An 11014-nucleotide genomic window follows, 5' to 3' on the forward strand; every position below is an offset into this window, starting at 1 on the left:
GCTGAACAATGTGACTGGAGTCAAGTTTAAAAACTTAACGCGTTTCCCTGGGCAGGTGCACCCAGTTTCATCAGAAGGATTCCTTCCACATTGACTCCAGTCACATTGTTCACCGGATCCAGCTCAGTCCATAAAGTATCAATCCTCATGCAGAACTGTGGATCCGGTGAACAATATATATTTATTTTCTTCTGGGTCAATCTGCGCTAGATTGTTTTAAGTTATCCAGTGTATATTGGAAGCTCGCTGGCAGCTTCTTTCAGATCTTTGACAGCGAGTGTGCATTTGTAAAAGCAGAACTTATATTAGGTTTAGACAGTTATTGCCCTTTTGATGTTTACTATGATGGGCAGAGCTTGACGCAATTTGATGTGATTTTTCAATCGCATCTTTAGTAACATTAAAATCCACTAATAATGCAAGCGGGTTTGTCTCATGATGTCAGTGGGGCCGCCCGCAAACGGCAGTGTTCCTTCAGGAACACCTCAGTTTGGCCTGCCACCCCCCTGCCCGCCTCCAAAACGGGGCGAGCTGTCGATCAACATCGACAGCCACCCCTTTTGGATGCGAGCACCGGAGCAAGTGCTTTTTGCGCTCGCTCCGGGGCTCACGTGTGCGCACTGGCCCACAATGGACCCGCTTGCGAGCGCAATGCGCTTGCAAGCGGGTCTGAATCAGGCCCAGAGTCTATTTTTGGGAAGACCAGTAAGGAGACTATTGCAATAATTAATGCGGGAAATAATGAGTGATTGGATTAGAGTTTTTGCAGTGTCTTGTGTGAGATATGGTCGAAATTTGGATATGTGTTTTAGATGTATGTAACATGATTTTGAGACAGATTGAATGTGGGGAACAAAGGACAGTTCAGAGTCAAGGATGACACCTAGGCAGTGGGCTTGTGGGGTTGGGTTGATTGTCGAGTTGTCAACAGTGATAGAGATATCAGGTTGGTAACTACTATTGGCCGGTGGAAATATAATTAATTCTGTTTTGGCTATATTAAGACATTTAGTGACATGGACCAGCACAGATGGTGAGAAATCTGCAGAGGATAGGTAGATTTGAGTATCGTCTGCGTACAGATGATACTGAAAACCAAAACATCTGATTAGTTTGCCAAGAGAGGAGGTATAGACTGAGAAAAGCAGAGGACCTAAGACTGGACCTTGCAGTACTCCAAATGATAGAATTAGCAAAGAGGAGGCAGAATCAGAAAAGCGAACAGTGAAAGAGCGATTAGATAAGTAGGTTGAGAACCAAGAAAGGGCTGTGTCCTGAATACCTAAGGATTGTAGTGTTTGTATGAGCAGAGAGTGGTCAACAGTGTCAAAGGCAGCAGAGAGATCTAGAAGAATAAGAAGTGAGTAATGGTCCTTAGACTTAGTAGTGACCAGATTATTCATTACCTTAGTCAGTGCTGTCTCTGTGAAGTGTTGGGAATGAAAGTCTGACTAAAGGGGGTCCAATAAGTTGTGTGTGAGTCAAGTGTAGGCAAGTCTCTCCAGTAGCTTGGAGGGGCATGGGAGCTGGGAGATGGGACAGTAATTTGAAAGAGTGTTAGGGTCAGAATTTAGTTTTTTTCAGAATGGGAGTAATCACTGCATGCTTAGTGATGGAAAGATACCAGTAAAGATTACAGATTTTAGTTATGGGTGGGATGAGCACAGGAGACAGATCTTTACTAATTTTTTAGGGTATAGGATGAATAGGAGAGGTAGTAGAGTAGGAGGAAGAAGAGTGTAGATACTTCATCTTCATTTGTGGGGTCAAATGAAGAGCATGTGCTAGCGGGTTCAGGTAGGGAATTGAATAGGTCACTGGCTGAAGAAGAGCCCACCATTTAATTTTGGATATTATCAATCTTGTCCTTGAAATAGGAAGCAAGATCTTGTGCATTGATAGTAGCAGGTGGGTAGGGTGAGGGAGGAGTAAGAAGTGATTTAAATGTATTAAAGAGTCACTTTGGGTTAGAGGCTTGGGCAGAGTTGACAGATGGGAAATATCATAATGCTTGGACACTGCCAAACAAACATAAGAGTGGTAGATAATCTTATATGTGAGGAAGTAACTTAGAGTACGAGATTTACGCCACTGACGTTCTACTTTACATGAGAGTTTATGTAGTCTTGTTAATTTAGAATGCCATGGTTGACGCCTAAGTCTATGTGGAGTGTGATGGGTAGCTGGAGCCACTTCATCGAGGGTTATTTCAAGGGTCTGGTTTTGGTGTGATACAGTTGTCTCAGGAGAAGTGAATGTAGAAATTGGTGAGAGTAGTTGTTGCAGAGAGGTGGATAGTTGAAAATGAATAGCATTAATATTTCTGCAGATTTGAGGAGGCTTGGCTGATTTGATTGACATTGTGGTTGATGTAATGGCGGAGAGTGTGCAGGTGATAAGGTTGTGATCTGAGAGAGAGAAAAGAGCATTAGTGAATTCAGAAACTGAGCATAGTCTGGTGAATACCAGATCAAGACTGTGGTCCTCCTGTTGAGTAGAGGAGTTAATCCATTGGGAGAGGCCAAGAGAGGAGGTTAGAGAGAAAAAACTGGAGGCATGAGGATATTGTGGACTGTCAAAAAGGATATTAAAATCACCCATAATGATGGAGGAGATGTCAGAGGATAGGAAGTGAGGGAGCCAGGCAAAAAAATGCTCCAGAAATTGTTGGGGTGGCCTAGGTAGGCAATAGATAACAGCAACACGCATAGAGAAAGTGGTGAAAGTCCTGATAGAATATACTTCAAATGATGTAAATGTGAGTGATAGTACCTGTGGGAGAACTGTGTATGTGAAAGATTGGGACAGTAATATTTCTACCCCACCTCCTTTACTATTCACCGGAGAGACCAACAGCCCTAAAGAGACATTACTCTTTACATATTGGTGAGCTCTTAAAGCTGTGGCTTGTGGCGTAGCCATGCAGATGTCCTCTAGAATGAAATCACAATGAGTGGCTCAGCAGATTTAGTACTTCATGTACAGAACTAGAGACCCATAACCAAACTCATTCTTCTTCCTCACTAAAAATAGAAGTAACCCCTTTCAAAAATTAGCTTCAGAAACTCCTGCCTCGCATGCATGGGACACTCACTAAGTTACGAAAAAAATGCTCTGTGGCAGGCAATGTGAGCATATTGTTGGCCTGTAAATTACATAGTAAGCAGGTTGAAACTGAATTAAACACCTCCTCACCCCATGCAGTTCCAAGTTCCAAAACCCAGCAGATATTACAAAACAATTTGAGCAGTACTGCTCCAGCTTAGATAAACTCTAATGGACAGTGGTGACACTCTCCAGGAGCCAACTAATATCTTCATTCCTCAAATAGCTCAGACCAAGAAGCTCTGTCTTCGTTAAATGCTCTCTGGACAGATTGTGAAGTTCTAGCAGCCATTAAATCTCTCCCCAAGGACAAAACACCTGGTTTGAATGAGTTTATAAAGCATTTGTTTGTCTACTCTGGTCCTACCACAGAGAGATCATGTTTGGACTCCAGGCAAATATACTACAGTCCATATCAGAGCCCTTCCACCAGGCTGTTTAGTCTGTTTAGACATGGATTTCTGTCCGCTCCCTTCCCCATCAAATCGCACTAGACCCACTGCTAGCTATTATGGCATGGAACTGTCCAAGTTCCAAAGTAATGCGTTTCACCTATTGGAACGCATACCGCTTCTGCCAGAAGTGGGACTCTATTCTGGTATGCTGCCATCTTGTTTTTATCTGTGATAAATTTATGTTGTGTCTATAATTTTTAAAGTGGAAATAAAAGTGACAGTATTTCACGATGGGAGAATCCTAATTGTGATTTTTTGAGGTGCTGTTTGACACTGAGGGGGTATATAAGCGTGTTGAAAAAAACGTGTACTATATGAAAGAAATATGTAAAGGATTTTATTGATCTAAGAAGATTTTGACCTAAATCAGGAACAGTGCACTAATTTAAAGTGACTATTTGGTGTACCTCTGTGAAGGAGCGCTCGATTTTTTGTATTCTGGATCGAGTTATAAAATGTATGTAACAGGATTTGTAAACAGAGTGAGTGTGGGGAACAAAGGACAGTTCAGAGTCAGGGATGACATATAGGCAGTGAGCTTGAGAGGTAGGGTTAATTGTCAAGTTATTAACTGAAACAGAGATGTCAGGTTGGTAATTATTAATGGCCAATGGAAATATTATTAACTCTATTTTTCAAAGATTAAGTTTGAGGTGGTGAGATGACATCCAAGATGAAATGGCAGAAAGACATTCAGTAACGCAGGCCAACATGGATTGTATGAGATGTCTAGGACTGAGCCTTGTGGTGTTCCAACTGATAGAGGAAGTGAAGAGAAGGTGAATCGAGCATTGAAAACGTGATTAGATAAGTTGGATGAGAACCAGGATAGGCCTGTGTCTTGAACACCGAAGGATTGTACAGTTTCTATGAGAAGAGTGGTCAACAGTGACAAATGCAGCAGAGAGATCCAGGAGAATTAGAAGTGAGTAATGACCTTTAGACTTAGACATTACATTTCATGTTCATTTGTAAAAGTTTAAATACACCACACACAAAAATTCAAAATCTTTATTTACTGCGCATAGTGGTATGAAGTAATCTCATTCAATAATTAAAATATATCGGTCTTTGCTTTCTATTTAGACACAGGAGGCTTGTATATAATTACACAAACATAGGTTTAATCATATAATCATCTAGACAATATAAATATATAAATAAAATCACAATCAGTATATAGCAGCATACTTCATAGGAAACAATGTTAATCCTAATATAACAAAATTGCCATATAAAATTGGGACTGAATATAGAGCATTACATACAGAGCTTTTCAATCACCACTTCTGTGTGGAAATAGTCAATGTTCACAGCTCATTGGGTGAAAGATCTGTTCGTGAGACAGAAGTATTCTAAATAGAGTAACAATACATAAAGAATTGGAATCATGGGTGGAATATTAAACAATTAATGAGATCCTGGACGAATATAATGAATTTAATGAGGACCTGAGGCCCTGATTCAGAGCCGGACGCTCTTTCAGAGAGCTCGCTCTGAATCAGGGCGTTTTTGTTTTTTTTTTAAGCCGGCCTCCTGGCCACTCGCTAAGCTGTGGGTGACCACCCACAGCTTTTGCGAATGGCTAGGTGATGGTGGCGATGGTCGCGACCATCGGGCTTGCAACGAGACCCTTGTGGTAGGGTCTCGTTCCCGCAAGCCCCAGTGAGCTTTCTGCTCTAATAGAGCAGGAAGCTCAACTACTGACATCACTCATGATGTCAGTAGGGCCGCCCCCAAATGGCAGGCGTTCCATTTGGCCAGCCATCCCCCCTCCCCGCCTACAAAACGGTGCGAGCTGTCAATCAACATCGACAGCCGCCCCGTTTTGTTGCGAGTCCCTGAGCGAGTGATTTCTCGCTCGCTCCAGGGCTTGCACACGCGCAGTGAGCACGTGGAGCATGCAGACTGCCCAGCCATCGACCCGATTGTGAGCGCATATCGCTTGCGAGAAGGTCTGAATCATTCCCTGAGTCTCTAGTCTTGAGAAAGTCCCGGCATCTTACGGGATGAAATGCGTTGACCCGTCACCCTCCAGCTATGGTTTTTGCTCCAGACAAGCCAAAGTAGCCATTGCATAATTAAGAGCCGGATTGCCATGGACCGAGAACAACAGCATTAGCGGACATCACTGCCGCAAGTACCGCTTCCCTTCATTGTTGCCTGACACCTGTTCCTGCACGGACATTACAATCTGGTCCACAGGAACACAAACAGCAGCAGCTGCCTACCAGCACACACAGCGTCTACCTCGGCCCACCATTAGAGATCTATTACCTCATACAGAGGAAAGTATCCGGTTTTGGACATCTCTGCGTGGCCACGCTAACACAGTGAGCTGGGGATATCAAAAGGTGAAAATATACCTGCTCACTTGGACTGAGGTAACAATATATTTAATACATATTTATTAAACAAACAATAAAGGTGCTAAAAGTGCAAAAAGGACAATCAACCCATAGCTGCACTGCAGTCTAGGGCCCCCTTTTCTATATACTCTATTTAGTGTGCTCCATGCACACCTGGAGGTTTGAGACGCCTTCAACCTAGATTAGCACCCCTCCCCCATTGGTTTTAAGCAGGGATTCTGGCATTTTGACTGCACCTTAGTACAAGGTACAATTCTAGGTAAGTCCTAAAAATGTTTATACTGCAGTGCAGCTATGGGTTGATTTTTGGGGCATGGATCCCCTGGATTGCTTTGTTTGGGCTGCTTCAGGGCATCACATTCTAAACAAAGGGCCTGATTCAGACCCACTCGCGAGCGGCTGTCCGCTCGCAAGTGGGTCGATGGTCTGCACTGAGCATGCGCACGACGGAGGGAGCTCCGTCGTGCGCATGCGCCAGACACGACGAGCGAAGGACTTTCCTTCGCTCGTTGTGTCCGATCAAAGGGGGCGTGCTGTCAATGTTGATTGACAGCACGCCCCCTTTGGTGGGCGTGCCGGGGGCGTGCCTCCCTGACGGGGGCGTTCCCACGGGAACGCCTCCCGTCAGAAGCCGGCCCACTGACATCACTAGTGATGTCAGTGGGAGTGATTTTGGCTCTGATAGAGCCAAAATCACTCCGGAGCTTGCGGTTGAAAACCTCAACCGCAGGCTCCGGCTCGCAATTTCGATGGTCGCGATGGTCACGACCATCGCGGCCATCAAAATGCACGCTCGTATAGCCTGTGGGTGGTGACCCACAGCTATACGAGCGTCCAGGAGGACGCTCCATGAAAATGGAGCCCGGCCCTCATGCAGAGCGTGCGCTCTGCTCAGAGCGTACGGCTCTGAATGAGGGCCAAAGTTTCCTTTTTGCACTTTTAGCAAATGTGGGTAGTAACGGGGGAAGGTGCTTGAAAACGGGGAGTGGAGATCCGAACGCAGGCGTGCTTAAAGGTCAAAATGGGCGTTTTAAGGGTGTGTATAATTAATACAGCAGCGTCATTGACCACGTCACTGGGTTATTTTATAGTCAGAACTACTCGCAAGATTGCGGTAGGAAAAACCAACCACAAGAATAGCGAGCAGTTCATATGCCGGTCGATGTACTCGATTAATCTAATAAATAGCGGACATGACGTAGGATGCAAGCGGCCAGGGGGCGTAGTTTTCAAAAAAACTACCGCATGTTTTGTTCGCTCGTTCAGACCTAGAGGCGTGAACAGACCGCAAAGAGCGAACGGTTCATTTCAATAGCCACCCCTTTTTACTGAACGAGCGAGCGCAAATAGCGTCCGGCTCTGAATGAGGTCCTGAGTGCGCTGTGAGTCCAAACACAAATGGTGTACTGAGGGCCTGATTCAGCAAGGAACGCACGCTAGCAGACACACGCACCCAGCCATTGCAAGAATATGCTAATCAGTGCATACGCACGGAGACTGCAGCACAAGATGCAGATGCCCATCCCCATATTAAACCGCCCATCTCCCTTTACTCAAAGCCTGATCAGTATGCAAGATAGCGTAAACATCGGTAACATTGAGAACCATCTACCACATTTGCATAATAGTGGTTGACCAGACCATGCGCAGGATCTTGGCAACTTCCTGTGTGTACGGAGTCTCATCACTGCGTCCTTTGCCGCACTGGCTTAATTATGTACGCCCCTAAAACGGTGTCCCAATGCACAGGCATGCCTGCGTTCTCACGACCAGCCCCCGTCACCACCCACAAACGACACTTCCTGTCAGTCAACATTGGAAGGAATCTGTGCACATGCTGCGTGTAGTCTGCATACGCTTACCAACACGCACCGGGTAATTCGCGCACACGCAGTGCGATGCATGCGCAGTATGAAAACATCGGCCAAGTGCGTATGCATTTATTAGCATATAATAGCAGCAGATGAGTGCATGCGTCTACATACGTGCATTCCTTGCTGAATCAGGCCCTGAGTGCACTGTGAGTCCAGACGTTTACTGAGTTCACTGTGAATCCAGACGCACAGAGAGCATGGGGCAAAGACACTGGAAACTTACACTGGATGAAGTACTGAGGGTAGAAATTGATCCTGTTACTGGGAGAACACAAGCGGAGGTAGCTGGTCATAAATCTCAACAAACTCGAGAAATAGATAGTATCACACATGGGTAACCAGACTTGGAGCTCTCTAGGAGATGCCTAGATAATACTGTAACTGAGAGTCCTGCCGCAGAAGTATGATCATAGGACGCTGGAGGCCCAGACGTGGGCAAACACGTAATTATGAGGCTGACGTCCGGACATAGATAGGACCACGGAGTTGCCCTGGAAACCAGCCGCAGGCTTGCTCAAAGTAGCACTGATAAGAATACACAGTGAGTAGTCTCTGGTAGCAAATATAGCTCGAACCAAGAACAATCAAGGTATCACAGTCACTAGGGAAGCGAAGTTGAACAGCAACTTCCTGCTCCTGGAGTGAAACTAAATACCCCTAGGTAGCTGGTCATTGGATCAGAGGATCAGCTGAGTGACCACAGGGCTACCATTGGGAGAGACTAGTCAGGTGATATGAACAACATGGCTGCACCCATGCCCCACGGTAACCAGGACGCAGGCACAGAAGCCCAACAGATGGCGAGAGAATACTCAGCCACCACTCACCTCCATTTCTCTCCCCAGTCAAAGGGCTCTGATACAAATTGCACAAACCTGTAGAATCCACATTAATTAATCAATGTAGGCCTGTTTATCTTCCTGATTAAGTCTGAAAATGTATCATATATTTCATCTGGTGAAGATGGCCATTTCCAGTTGCTGACAGCTTGCTTCATTGTGCTCACCAATTATTTACCATCTCTGATGTCCTTGATCTCACCTGGGTAATTCTTACCATCATATTCAACATAGAACTAGTCAGCAACATTAATTACTCATCTGAAGTCACTGTGACAGTTACATTAAGTTCATCAGTAGAAAGAAATGAAGTTGAAAATGTCTTGGCATCTGCTGTGATACAATTCACTTTTCATGTATTGTGTCCTATATTTCATGGAATGACCCTGCTGTGTGCACTTCTGCATCTGACTCAATATTAGGCCCTATTTGTCCTATCTTGATGCATGCATACCCAGTTCTATGACACATATCTGTTTAAGAAAAATGATGCCTGATCCTCCTTCATATCTCTGACTTGATGAAGTCATTGTTTGGCTCAGAGGTCCCATGGCTTGGGCACCTGGCAGCTTTTAAGCTGATGGTGTTGCCTAAATGAATGTAATTGTTTTGTGCCATCCCAAACATTACCCCAAATTAATACTAATCCAAATTCACAAGGCTCTCATAGTCTTTATTTGGAAATGCAACCCCCCCTCCCTCATGTATTTTAAAAAGATGACACCACCAAGCAATATAGGAGCCAGAATGTTCCCAAATTAGTTCACTATCAAATACCCTGCATTGTAGCCCATCATAGCCCAATTGGTTCCTGTACACTTCCTATGAAATTTAATTGAAAGTTTACAGTGAGAACCTTATAATGCTTTACATTACTTTCACTTGTATATTCTTATGTTTTTCTAAAAATATAAATAATACCTACTGTAGCTCCCTTAACAGTACCAAAACATAAAAATGACAGGCAAAAATGATTTACAGTATAACACTGTATTTTAGTCTTTCTTCATTGACAGTTAATGTTCCATCCTTATCAGGCTTTGGTAGTGTGGGAAAAAGTGAATGTGGTTGTCACTGTACAATGTATTCATAGTAGCTATACAGTGGATGTGGTAATGGTTAAACACTGCATGTGTAGTGGAGATACAGGAGTTCATCATGACCAGGGCTGGACTGGCCATGTGGCAGATCTGGCAATTGCCAGAAGGGCTGGTGGCCTGATGGGCCAGTCCCGTCTGAAACCTTGGCCAAGCTGCTCCGCCTCCCGGCATTCAGCTAGGCCGGCATACTGAGAGACGGTTGCATGCTGCAAGGCCAGGCCCACGTGACTCACAGCATGCCCCATGAGATTTAACATAAAAAGCAGCTACAGAAACTGAAGGAGATAAAACAAAGTGATTCTGCTAAGTATATTGGACTTGCAGATCAACTTCTTTGTTCGCTTCGCCAGGATCAATGGGCTGTCAAGATGTTGCAACTGGATCACTACATTTTGGCAACCATGCTTGATCCTAGGCTTAAGTCTCACGTAATATATTTATTTCCAACTGACACAAATCTTCAGAGATGTTTCAGTTTCTCCTGCAGATGCTGCTGCCAGGAAAAAAAACTGTTCCTTCTCAAGAGACCCACTGGGGGAATGGATAATGAGTCAACTCAGTGCACCAAACACCATTTTGACATCTGATCAGGCTTAGAAGAAATGCCCACACTTATTCAGGGTTGTCTTAACAGCAGTGTGGGTCCCGGGCAAAGCAATGCACTGGGGCCCCTACCCACCCAGTCATGGGAAAAATGGTCAATAAAATTAAACCTTCCTGCATGCCCATCAGACCTCCCACACATGCAGGGAGACTCTGTCTGACTGGTCTGAAGCTGGCAGATGAATTGAAACTGGGACTGAGGTGAGTACTCGTCACAGGGGGGGGAGGTTAGATCACAATACAGTGCACCGGCAGCCGGCTTATAAAAATATCACAAATTTACCAACTGGCCACGGTTGCAGGGGGGTGGGTTGGTGGGCCCTACAAGCTTTGGGCCCTTGTACAACTGCCCAACAAGCCCAATGGAAGAGATGGCCCTGCATTTATTGACACCTCTACTAGGATTAAATTTGTTACATTAAGCCTCAATAGAATGGTGGAGGATTATTTTAATGACAATGTATTTGCATTTCACAGAGTCGTTTTGATTAATGGGAAGAAAAAAAGGCAATTTGGAGTCCAATGTACAAGCTAGCTTTGGTGTACTTAAGCTGTCCGCTCTCCAGTGTGTACTTGGAAAGTCTGTTTAGCGCAGCTGGAAACCTTGTGAGCGATCTGCATAGAAGACTACTTTTTCAAAATGTGGAAAAACTTAATGTTCATAAAAAT

This window comes from Taudactylus pleione, unplaced genomic scaffold, assembly GCF_031769625.1.
Source record: "Taudactylus pleione unplaced genomic scaffold, aTauple2 ptg000242l, whole genome shotgun sequence".
NCBI lineage: Eukaryota > Metazoa > Chordata > Amphibia > Anura > Myobatrachidae > Taudactylus > Taudactylus pleione.